The sequence below is a fragment of the Polyodon spathula genome, chromosome 1, assembly GCF_017654505.1.
Source record: "Polyodon spathula isolate WHYD16114869_AA chromosome 1, ASM1765450v1, whole genome shotgun sequence".
Classification (NCBI taxonomy): Eukaryota; Metazoa; Chordata; class Actinopteri; order Acipenseriformes; family Polyodontidae; genus Polyodon; species Polyodon spathula.
In genome coordinates, this window is record NC_054534.1 from 46,668,937 (window position 1) to 46,682,245 (window position 13,309).

General features: G+C 41.1%; 1 protein-coding gene across 3 annotated transcripts in view; it reads left to right on the forward strand.

Annotated features, from left to right (window-relative positions):
• The first annotated feature begins 5,686 nt into the window (after positions 1–5,686).
• The window catches only part of gne (glucosamine (UDP-N-acetyl)-2-epimerase/N-acetylmannosamine kinase), a 44,224-nt gene continuing 36,601 nt past the window's right edge, over positions 5,687–13,309 (forward strand). The window contains exon 1 of one of the 3 annotated variants that reach the window (XM_041256636.1): positions 5,687–5,824. The gene's annotated coding sequence lies outside the window, so the exon portion shown is untranslated. Of the gene's footprint in view, positions 5,830–13,309 lie in introns of all 3 variants that reach the window. The other 2 variants (XM_041256627.1, XM_041256618.1) reach the window with 2 other exon arrangements.

Genomic DNA, 13,309 nt, shown 5'->3' on the forward strand with positions numbered 1-13,309 from the left:
GAAACAGATATCAAAACAGTAAATGGCTGGACAAAACTGAAGCGCAATGGCGCTCAGTGTTTTATTAATTAAACAATAAAACATACAGTTTGAACAAAACAAGGCACAAAACAAAAGGCGCATTGGCCAAACAAATAAACAAATAGTAAACAGCAACAAAACAAGTATTGTGCTGGTGTACAAACCAGCACGTTAGCAATTGTTATATTCCTCTTACACAGACTTGCACCTCTCCTCACTCTTACACTCCACCTCGAGTGCAGACAGCTGCAGGCTTTTATATTCTGGCCGAGGGATTAACTAGCTATTAATTAAGTTACCTTATTACACCTCAGCTACAGTCTGCACGAGATTAAATAAGGATACTGTGACTGTCAGCTAGTTAAATAATCAGTAGCTGATCAGTCAGGCAGCCTCACAAGGTTTTCAAAAATAAAAACAATAATGTGGTGGACTGTGCCTCGCTTGTCTGGCCAAACAATACATTATAATAATAATAATAATAATAATAATAATAGCGGACGGCTTTCGCCATTGCATAATATATAAATAGGTTTTATAATAAACAAACCTGGGGGGTGACTGGACACACATGCCCCCCCCCAGCCTCGTGCACAGCACACATGGCCTTAAAAGGCCACCTCCCCCCTTAGTCCAAAAGTTGTGGTTTATAGTCCCGGCCCAGGAACATGGGCAGCAACGGGCCAAAGGTGGCAGCCACGGTAGGAGGTCAGGCCAACTGTACACAGGCCGGCTCCTCCGGCCAAGGCAATCCTGGCTGCCACCCGGCTGTCTGTTGGGAGTGATCTCCTGACCTTCTCCTCCTTCTCTGTAGCCGGCAGCTCCCCCTTGTGGGGCTCCGGCCACCAAATTCCCTGCAGCGAAAGTGCTGCGGGGGGAGGTGGTCTCCTGACCAATCCCCCTTCTTCATAGCCGGCAGCTCCCCCTTGTGGGGTTCCGGCCACAGTATTTCCTGCAGAAAAGCAGGGCTGACAGTAACCCCAGGCAAAGCAGTTCCGACGACCCCAGGTGACGGTAGCGGCAGCGGACCCTCGGGAGGCGAACTCAGGAGGGGAATCGATTGTTATAGAGCCGGCAGCGGGAGCTCCACTTCTCCCTCGTACCTTGTAACCGGTAACTCCCCAGGCGATGCGGAGCAGCAGGCAACCGCAGGCGATGCATGGCAGGCATCCTTGGGCAGAGCGAGGCAGACACCCTTGGGTGGTAGAGACGGAACCAGCAGGTACTCACCCTCTGCTCGTGGAGGTGGGAGCTGCAAGCAGTCCTCCCATGGCGGTGGATGTGGAACCAGCAGGAATTCACCCTCTGCTGGTGGAGGTGGCAGAGGCAGCTCCTGCTGCTCTGCTTCTGGTGGTGGAAACGGTGGCGGTGGGAGCAGCGTGTACTCTCCTGGCAACGAAGGTGGGAGCAGCGTGTCTCCCCCTGTTGCAGGGGACTGGTATGGCTCTCCATCATTTGCAGGGGACTGGTGCAGCTCTCCCTCACTTGCATGGGACTGGTGCAGCTCTCCCTCACTTGCAGGGGACTGGTGCAGCTCTCCCTCACTTGCAGGGGACTGGTGCAGCTCTCCCTCACTTGCAGGGGACTGGTGCAGCTCTCCCTTTAATCCTGGGAAAGTGTTGCCTGTGTCCTTGCTGTGCTGTGCAGGGAAGATAGTGCTCAGGGGGTCGTGCTAGCTCTGTGGCGGCAGCTCCTGGTTCTCTTCCCTGCGTGGTAGGGATGGAGGCAGAGGCAGCTCCTGCTCCTCTCCTCGTGAGGGTGGAGGTGGAACCAGCAGGCATTCTCCCTCTGCTGATGGAGATAGGAACAGCAGACACTTTTCCCCCGTTGTTCTCATCTTGGGCTCTGGACCTGGGGGCTTCCCTTTCTTGGGCTGCAGACGCTCGGCGTCCTTCCTCTTGGGCTGTGGACGTTCATGCTCCTGTCCCTTAGGCTGTGGATGAGAAACCAGCAGGCATTCTCCCTCTGCTGGTGGAAATAGCAGAGATGGCTCCTCTCCCTCTGATGCTGGAGACAGCAGCGATGGCACCTCTCCCTTTAGCACCAGTCCGCCTCGGAGGATGCAGAGTCAGCTCCTGCTCCTCTCTCTCAGATGATGGTGGTGGAGGTGAAACCAGCAGGCATTCTCCCTCTGCTGGTGGAGGTGGGAACAGCTCCCTCTCAGGCATTGGATGCACAGGCTCCTCCCACTCAGGCATAGGGCATTTGGGCTCCTCTGTCTCTGGCAATGGAGGGGGTTGGTCGGGTGCTATGTGCCCAACCTCGCCAACGGTAAAGCACCATTACTCACCTTTCAGGCAGGTGAGGCAGATGTCCAGCGTGGTAGAGAGAGCGCAGGACCTGCGACTGGTCCTGTGTTGCTGCTGATGTTGGTGTTGCTGTTACTTCCTCCGGCCACTTCTTCCCATTTTATTTATTTATTTTTCAAAAAATGTGTAATCCCCTTTTTTTCCCCAGAAGGACACTTCGAAACTTCACACACACACACAAAAAAAAAAAACGCTGTCCTTCCCTGGTCTGACTTGTGGAGGATGGCTTTGTAGGGGTGACGTCAGACCAGAAACAGATATCAAAACAGTGAATAGTGTGGCAAACCTGAAGCGCAATGGCGCTCAGTGTTTTATTAAATAAACAATAAAACAAACAGTTTGAACAAAACAAGATACAAAACAAAAGACGCGTTTGCCAAACAAATAAACAAATAGTAAACAGCAAAAAAACAAGTATTGTGCTGGTGTATAAACCAGCACGCTAGCAATTGTTCTATTCCTCTTGCACAGACTTACGTCTCTTACAAAGACTTATGCCTCTCCTCTTACACTCCACCTCAAGCATAAACAGCTGCCAGCTTTTATATTCTGGCTATTAATTAAATTACTGTATTACCCCTCGGCCACAGTCTGCACGAGATTAAATAAGGATGCATGACTGTCAGCTAGTTAAATAATCAGTAGCTGATAAGTCACGCATCCTCACAAGGTTTTCAAAAATAAAAAAACTAAAGTTGCTAGCAACTATAAAGGCTTCCAAGAAAACATGGTTCAATCATCACAAATAATCGCCAATACAGCTCTCCACGTTTCCTATAATTAGTTAATGGGTTACTTAAATTTTATCGTGTACAGAGCATAATCTTACGCTGAAGTTTAAGTGCACTGATCTGTGTTGATACAGCTGAGGCGCTATAGGACAATTTGTGGGTTTTGAACCTTAGCAAAGGTCAAAGGTCATGGGTAATGACATTTTTTTATAGAGCACATATGACTTCCAATGTGTTCCATATGAACCATAACTCTATCTGTGATCCCTGAGGCACAAGAAGACAGCTTTTAGCTTGACCTTTTTAGAGAGGTCAAAGGTCATGGGTGATGACATTTTTCATAGAGCACATGTCTTTCTATACATGTTCCATTATAACTATGAATCCATCGGCACGCCCTAGGAGATAAAATTTAAATGTTAATTCCAATATAGCCGCCAAACCATGTGACCAATCTTTTTTTGATGTTAGTGCTTATTACTTTATTATGGGCCACACAACTGTGCCAACATTGAAGCACATACGTGCAAAACTGTTCTTGTTATGGGTCATAAAAGTCGTTTTTCAATTATCAATATGGCCGCCAAACCATGTGAACAAAACACGCCATTTTGAAATCGACAGTAATTCACAGTTTCATGTCTCTAGTCTATTGCGGTATGGATTTATACTTTAATATATGTGAATATAGCGCTCGTGAAATTGTTATTTTGCTTGCTGCATCCATGTTTTTGAACGAAAAAGCAGGGATTTTACAAAACTTAGAAAGGACCTTGTCCTGAGCAAACATGACAATTTTGGTGCCGATCAACATTGCAGTTTCAGACAAGAAGATCTTTGTTTATTTTGTGCAAATCCAACGCAGCGAGCAAACCAACTGTCCAATTGATTTTGTTTCAACGTTTTCTTTTTTATAGGCCATTCATGCGCTATATGCTGACATTCTCCGATCTCCATCTTAAGTTATTTTTGTCAACAAAAGTTTTGAAAATTGATCAAGTCTTTAGGATTTCAAGAGCTCCACTCCAAATGGACTTGTGAAAAATAGAAGCTGGAATAAATGTAAATAGAGCTGGACAGAGAGCCTACTGAAAAAAAGTGGCAGAATAGACCCCCACAGCAGATTCGAAGGCATAGGCATTCTACCCTGGCCTTTAGATAGGTTCATGTAGTTAACAAATTGAGTATAGTTGCATTGTTAAAAATAATAACAAATAAAAAGGATGGGGGGGGGGTGAGTGCCAGTAGACAACTGAAGGGTTATCCCCTGGGAAGTTAACATAGGACGTGAGGTTGAGGTTAGCCTTGATATACAGCTCTTCAGTGCTTTCATCACTAACACTCGCTTCCTTAGAGATGGTTGCTACCTGGTTCCAAACAAAATGGTACTTTCAATGTCTTTGGTGCTCACTTTTTTTTAAAGGGAAGAACAACTAAATAAAAAGGGATAAAACTCTCTCAAATTAAAGAAATTTCATTTGATATAAAATGATTACAAAAACTTTTTAAACAAGAATAATAATAGTAGTAGATAATATTATATTAGTCTGCTATACATTTTAACAGTTTCACTTTGTTGTTCCTGGTATGGACACATTGCTTCAGAATATTGTAAATAAATGTTCTGTATTTTGTTTAAATAAAAAGAAAAAGGCTTTTTTATGCAAAAGATGAAAAGTGCTGTTAAATTTGCATCTTATTTTAATCCTTGAATAGTTAAATGTTTTACATATGGCTGACAGATGACAAGGGTGTTCAGACTACATTTTTCAGTGTTGTCTTTCTGAATGGTGGTTGCAGTCTGCTGTAGAACACTGCACCGTGCTTTAATTTGATTTACATTACAAAACGACCTCTTACTATACAATTTTACAGATGTTTTAAAACACACGAATTGCTTTTACTGTAGACTAGCTAGCCTGTGTAGGGCGGGAACCATCTAAGAACTATAATCGCGGATGTGACGTCACGCTAAAGAAGCTCATTGGGGTCAGTGGTAAAGAAAATAAAACACTGTCGTTACTATGCACATGTTCTGGGTGTGTTCTCTCATCTGTAGTCCTCCATCCGCGCACTCAAGTTTTCCCGTGCTGTGTTTTGTGATTGCATTAGGACCTATCATACTTAACAAAATACCTTATTTACTGCAGTAGTATGATAAGCATTATATTTTGCTGTACTAATCTCAGTGTACATAGGCTACAGCAATCGATATTAGTACCGCAGTTAAATAGTATGTTAATTACTTTTATTAGCTTAATTGACTTTTTATAATCTCCAATGTGATGCTCCAGCTGCTTTCTGCGCATGTGCAAAAGTGCATTTTTCGTATGTATTACGGTACAGTATGTCATCATTAACACGGGTTAAGTTTTTCGTCAAAATACCCTGGGAAAGAAAATCAGCTCAAAGAAGCTCAGTCTGACACCGCTCAATTGACTGACTAAATAGAAAAAAAAAATTCTCCCGACAAATACGAGCTTTCTTTATATCCCACCACAAACCCATTGCGCGCAGCATGATGAGTCCCCATAAAGACTCGGCACAGTTGAGTAAAATAGAATATTTTGATGAGAACGTTTGGCTCATCGTACGCATGCGCTTTACTGGTTGAGCCAGGGAACCAGTCGGCATGGGTTGTTTTGTCTTCCGGGGGGCTTTTTCAGGCTGTACTCTCAATCGTGTTGACTGTCGTCGTTTGTAAATACTTAAACTGAAGAACTATATCAACAGAAGTGATTTCTCTTTCAAATCCATCATCTGGTAAAGTAAATATTCAATTTTATTTTTTATTGCCATACATAATTTTACTTCTGCTGAATACGCGTTTTTCTGGCTGAGTCTAGGTTACATTGTTGTGTATGTCTGTGTATAACTTAGCTGCAATTATGCTAGTTCTTTCGCATCCACTGTGTTGTCATTGTCACAAAGGCAAATAATACAACACGTAACTAAGTATTAACCTGATGCCAAGTCTATGCTTATACAGCACGAGACTGTAGCTTTTTGTGATTAACACTACTCATTATCTATATCAAAAAACATATTTATTTAATATAAAGTATTCATTCATGACAAAAGTTTTGGCACCCCTGCTTTAGTATTTCGTGTGTCCTTACGACTTTCAGACATGTTATGACCGTTCTTAACCATTATGTTACATCTTGTTGGTGAAATCTGGGCCCATTGTCTACAGTATTTTTTTCAGCTCAGACAGATTGAACACACAGTGCCACTTAGTCCAAAGTATTTCATTTGGATTGAGATCAGGCCATGGTCGTAGCTAGTAATAATTTACCCGAGGTCTAAACACGGACAAGCACATAGGGTCAGCCTTACCTATTGCATACCCGTGTTAAACGGGTGGCAGTTCAAGATGCTCGCTAGTACAGCCAACAAAAACAGCAGGTGATTCTAAAGGCACACAGAGATACTACTGAAAACAAGTACACGCGGCGTACTCTTCTTTTCATCAACATTTGTTTTTGTTTTCTTCTGAAAAAAATCAAATAAGTTACCTTGACTTTTTGCCATTGTAGTCGCCAAAGTGGAGAGAGGAGAATTGTTTAAGCTTTCAGCAGGTGCAAATAATAAAACATACAGAAAATAAAACGAATTGGTTGAGACATGTCAGGCATTAGAAATTCCACTAAATTAAATGTGATTCAACAAAACTACACATATATGCCCATAGATGAGTGTCAGTCATATCAGATCGCTGCAACCCAGTCAATTAATCTCTTATGTCTGTTATAAATACCTTTCCATTAAATACTCAAAGATCAATGAATTTGCAGTTTGTATCTTTTTACATACTAAATTACTTTTTTCTACTTGATAATGAAACCATCTAAAGTGTATTTTAAACATATTTTCGTGTCTATTTTGTTCGATCAGTAGTATTGTATTTTCACTTTGGAAAAATCCAAGGTTAATCAAACTGAGTGAAACAGTTTCTTGCCTAACCATTTTCTTTTGTATTCCAACCTTTGTGTTTGAATAAACCTTGGATTTGTAAGTCTGACTGATTTTTCAAAGACAAAAATCTATACACAACAGACATACTTAGGTATGTATAATTAGTATTTTAAAATGTAATGCTTACCTGAATTAATTTATGTTTCGTGTATCAATGACCCTGTTCACACTTTCAGTTTACTCTCATGTGTACGCTCCAAAAAAGAAAAGGCCAGGGCCAGGTTTAGGCTGCCGTTTCGATCTGGTCCAGGGCCAAGGTATGACACACGCCTGGTTTTTGGGATGGAACCGCATAAGTCTCGTGTTTTGATTGGCCCTTGTCAGTCACAGGAATATGACATCAGCACGAGTGGGGAAGTTTGGAGGCATTCATGGGGTTTCCATCAAGGCAATTTGCACATGAAATGGTGATGCATGTGCACGTTTGGGAGAATTACTTGTGTAAATGAGGTTTGTGGGCAATAAAGGCCAAAAAGTTCCATTTTAGTTTCGTCAGACCACAAAACTTTTTGGTACATGACTGCAGAATCTCCCCAGTGTTTTTTTGCATACTTCAAACGGGATTCAAGGTGGGCTTTCTTGAGTACTGGCTTCTTTCTTGCCACCCTACCATATAGGCCAGATTTGTGGAGTTCTTGGGATATTGTTGTCACATGCACACTTTGACCAGTCTTGGCAATAAAAGCCTGTAGCTCTTGTAAAGTTGTCATTGGCCTGTTGGTAGCCTCTCTGATCAGTCTCCTTGCTAGGTCATCCAGTTTGGAGGGGTGGCCTGATCTTAACAGGGTCTTGGTGGTGCCATACACCTTCCACTTCTTAATAATTGTCTTGACCATGCTCCAAGGGATATTCAGGGCCTTTTGATATTTGTTATACCCATCTCCTGATCTGTGCCTTTCAACAACTTTGTCCCGGAGATCTTTTGAAAGCTCCTTGATGCTCATGGTTGAGTCTTTGCTTTGAAATGCACTACCCAGCAGAGGGAACCTACAGGAACTGCTGAATTTATTCTGAAATTATGTGAATCACTACAATATAACACAGGTGGAGGCCACTTAACTTGGTGTGTGATTTTGAAGGGGATTGGTTACACCTGAGCTTTTTTTAGGATTGATATTACAAGGGGTTGGACACTTATCCAACCAAGCTATTTCAGTTTTTATTTTTAATCAGTTTTCTACAAATTTCTAGAATATTTTTTTCACTTGTAAATTGTGGGGTAGGATGTGTAGATAAATTAAAAAAAAAAAAAAAAACTATTTTAATGCATTTCAATTCTAGGCTATAAGGCAACAAAAGGTGAACATTTCGAAGGGGGGTGTAGACTTTCTATAGGCACTGTAAGTGCTTATTGGAAGCTTAATTGGTCCAATTAAAGTAATTTGTGGTACAGTTGGAACAAAAACCAGGAGGGACACCAGCTCTCCAGGCCCAGAATTGGAGACCTCAGATCTAGACACTTAATAAGAGGCATAGGTTGGTGCATTTAACCTGTGGCATTCCATCAATATCAGGAATGCCTATGGGTTGTCAGAAGTATCAACTACCATAAAGTATCAGTCTAGGCAGTAAGTAGGTCACACAGATAGATGCAATTAACTTGTGTCATTCTATCACTTTCAGTTAACCCTTTTATGGCCAGTGTAAATGTTTCCAAGTAAATGTCTGAGGGGCACATTTTTACACGTTGCATGTATGTTGCACAAAAATGCCTGTAATCTCTCACTAGATGTAATTATTATTTTTGTACAATGTATTCATTTGTTTCCATTATATTTGCATAGTCCAACTGTTTAAACGGTATCTATAGCCTGCAGTATAAACTATCAGGAACAGATAAGAAAAATGTTGACTAATACAATACGAAGTTGTTGAAGGGCACTGGTGTCTTTAAACCCAGAAGGTCTAATAAACCCCAACGCATGACTATATATTGGTGGACATTACATAAGCAAATGAAGTGTCCTTCTCAAACGTGTTTTAATATTACTACTGCTCTGTGTGTGTGCAGGGGTTGCACGGTGGTGTGTGTGTGCAGGGGTTGCACGGTGGTGTGTGTGTGCAGGGACACACACACACACACACCACATGCAACCCCTGCACGGAGGGAGCAGTAGGGTTATTAGGTGGTCATTCGTGAGTTTGTCTCGTGAATGTCAGTTGTATGTACAACCTGATAGTCATTTGCAAGCTGAGTGAAGTATCAGTTATGAAAATAAATATTTATACCTGTCAACACTAGCAAGTTGCTGTTTCCTGCATTCTAAATACCTCCTTGTTCTTGAGAGAATAATGTGATTGTGAGTGGGGTTAAGCTCGGACCGTCACCCTGTTACACACCTTAATATTAAGTCAAAGTAGTCAGTAATATATATATACACACACACACACACACACCATACAGTTGCTACTGTACTGCATTGAAAAAATATTTATTAATAAGAAACATCAGCTACAAATCAAGGATTACCTTTATATTACGGTAGCTCTTCCGTTATGATTGCAGGATAATGTTCCATTACAAAAAACAAGCAGTTTGCCCTATTTTAGTGCTGCTTTTATGTGAAGGCGCCTTAAACCGCAAATATGAACAGGGTTGCAGACCTAAATCTGAGACAGCCCTGGGCCAGCACAGTAGTGTGAATCCATAGTCCTGGGGTCCATAGCCCATACAGACTTTGATGTAGTTTCTCGCAGGACGAATGGCGCCTCATAGTGGCATGACGTACTTCCTTGCACTTGAATCCTGAACCCAGCACCTGATATAGCAGATTTTGTTCATATGTGCACGTTGACAGTTTTCATAATTTCCCAGAATATCAGTGGCATGCAGTGAGTTTGTAGCAAAGCATGCAGTAACTTTTAGATGACAGATAAAAACATTTTCTTATAATGTAGGCTACTAACAGCAATTCAATAAACCTAATACAACAGATCCATAAAAAAAAAAAAAAAAAAAAGTTACATTAGTCTCATTGGACCAGATAATTTTGTTGAATGCTTTAGATTCCTGTTCATAATTCATGAAACAAAGAAATATCTTTAAAAAGTGGTTTGCAGCAAGATATTGCAACTGTTCTGTGTTCGGTTGCATTTGTGCAGTTCTTTTGTGAAGTCATTGGCTGTTCTGCCTCTTTTCCACTATGCAATCGAGCCAGAGCTATAGTGAGCCCTCACGGTGCGGTTAAGGGGAGTCTGGGTTGTTTTACCACTGCAGAGCCGAGCCATGCTACTGACGTCACACGCAACGAAAGACAGTTGTTATTAGTTGTTATTACTTACTCAGTTTGCCAAAAGATGTGCAAACAAATGATGTTCAGAAGTTAACAGACCAACGGTACAGTTGTATCTTGTATCCCTATATTTTGTAAATAATATTTATGAATTTCTTTATAATCTACAAATCTTACTGATTATATTGACTTAATAAAGTTCAATTAGTTCTGTTGAAGGGGGAAAAAAGAAGTTTGATTTGAAATATTTGAAAAATATGATTTGCCAAAGATATCATGTTTTAAAGATGGTTGTTTTTCCTAGAGTTTTATTTTTTGAGTGCTTTAAAAAAATAAAATTAATAATAATAATAATAATAATGAGTGAGCGCAAATAGACCGTAGTTGTATGTATGGTACAGCTGTGTTTTGTTTTACTATATTTTTGTAAATGAGTTTAGAATTGTTTTATTTTCCATATTTTTTTCATTATATGAATATCATAAAGGTCAAGGATGAGAAATGTGGTAGAATTTTGTGTTTTTGAGTGTGTGAGTTAAGTGTACTGTACCTGCGGTTAATGTCCATTTGCTTCAAATCATCATAAATTCGGGCATAAACTTTCCAATTTTTGATGCACAGTCTCCCTGAACATTTCAATCTGAGAGAAAGTAGGCTGCACTTCCTCAGAGGCTGTACTTCTCTCATCCAACTCTCTGCCCAGCATGTTGTTTGTCTTTTGAGGAGTGTACTGACTGATGCAACATAATGACACAAATTCTTGACCCCGCCCCATGCTTGGCTCGGCTCGAAGACGGATTCGGATGTCTCGTGAGGCTAGAGTTGCAAGGTTTGGTTCTCATTCAGCTCAACATAGCCAGTGGAGAACCACGCGTACTGTACCGAGCCTTCACGGGTCGGATGTCCCAGAGGAAAAAGGGTATTAGTCTTGGATTTTTTTTAGCTGCTCAGATGATTCGCCTACCTGCTGTATCCATAAATTGCTTTGGACGTTGTCATCTTCTTTCAAGCGTTTCAGTTGAATTTGTTCCGTGTTACTTCTTGATTATTGCTCTGATTGTAGATTTTGGTATTCCATATTTTTTTAATACTGTTCTGTAGCCATTTCCTTTGTTGTAGTTTGCTACGAGTGCTTTTCTCAAACATGAATCCAACTCCTTTGTTTTGAGTGTCATCTTCTGTGTTGCCAAAACATTCTTATTGCACAGATGGTAACATTAATTATGTCTGTTTCTGGCTATTGACCTTATAATGCAGCTTGATTACTGTATAATGGTTTTCAATCAATATATTTAATTACAGTAGTCTGTCGTGCATCCACATGTCGCACATTCGCCCTAACCGTTTATCTGCCATAATTAAGCTCTTCAGCACAGTGAGTGAGAAACAGGGGCTCGTTTCATGAAAGCGATCTGTGAGGAATCACTCTCGCAGTGAGGTCGCAAGTGAAATTTCGTGTTTCACGAAGGCATCGCAGATCTTTCAGGGGCTGCGATCTCGCAGGTTTTCTATTGAAATCTGCGAGTGCTTGGAAGCAACCGCAAGTGCCTTTTTTCATCGCAGTACCAGAGTTAACATCAAGATTAAAAAGAACACATTTGCAATGGCGTTGATTTTACTTGTTCCTCGTCGTTACGGTAGCGAGATTAGAAGGGAGAGGGTGTTTAGGGATCGATCGAACCCCCTTTATCTAGACAGCGATGCCGAATTGATAGCAAAGTATAAATTTAATCATTTAAATGTTTTGTGTACAACTTTTTCCATGTTATATGCTATTTTACGGAGCTTATTATTTTTTCATTTTTGTGCGTATAGTATAATATAGCAGAATATTTACTTACTCAGACATCGATGACATTCTGTCCTCCATGAAACTTTGTCTTGTGCTTTGACTGCTTACATACAGTCCCCCTTGAACTCCTTCAACTACCACTTTGCCGATAACTTCCAAAACCATCTTTTGTTCTTCTGTTAGATCTTTTGGCTGCCCCCTCCTCCTGTCTTTCTCGACTCCCTTCTCCTTTTAGTCTCCTTCAGCTTTGTCCGGCTAGCGAGGTCTGTTCATATTCTTCTCACATCACTAACGCTTCTCTGTTGTTTTCCAACAGCATTAACTTTGTCAGTGATCATTTGCCACAATCTTTTCTTGTCTTTGTTGGTTAAATTGGTAGCAAGTTTATCAATAAGGTTTGTTTGTTTTGTTTCACCATTTCAAGTAAAACTTCAATCTCGTCCTTCGGAAAGTTGCTCTTCCATGTTACGCTGACCATGTTTGCTAGCATTAACACTGACTTTCTAGCCAATCACGCTTCTTAAAACTGCTTTACAACAGTTCGCAGATCGCAGGGAAAGCAGTCGCTTGTAACCAAGTTGCGAGCTGCTTCTTGAAACGCTTGCATCGCAGTTCTGTGCACTATAGCAAGCAGGTCGCAGGCACCTCGCAGTCGCACAGCATTGATGAAACGAGGCCCAGAATCAGGGTTCAATACCGAAGAGCGAGGTAAGCAAATTGAAACAGCCAGGTGAGTACCCGGAGGTAATTTATTATTGAACAGAGAAGATTAGTTCAGAAATCATGTTCGCCTCCGGGGTGTATCAACATCGACTTTTGTCTCGATCTCCTGCCTGTCACTCAGCAGCAAATGTGCACACACCCACACGGCAGACAACTACCCTGTATCTTTCTAAACAAGAGCTTTAGGGGAGCGTCCTAATAAAAGCTGAATCTCAAAATAATAATTGTGTGAATATAGTAATTGTTACAGCTGAGTATAATGACATTTAAAACAGGATTCATTCATCTGACTTTTTACATATCCACCCTTATTCTGGTCCCACCGCAGTCAGATACAAGCTACTGTAGTTCTATGACATTTGTGCAGACTTTTAGTGTAAAGGTGCTTAAGTGCTTGAGTTTTTTATAAAGATTGTTTGCTAAACTTCCTGAAATTGTGCATGTTGGTCTTTGTCATATTAGTTGGTGGCTAATGTTCACTAAGTGCTTGTATTTAACATGTTTTCTTGAATAATCTTATAT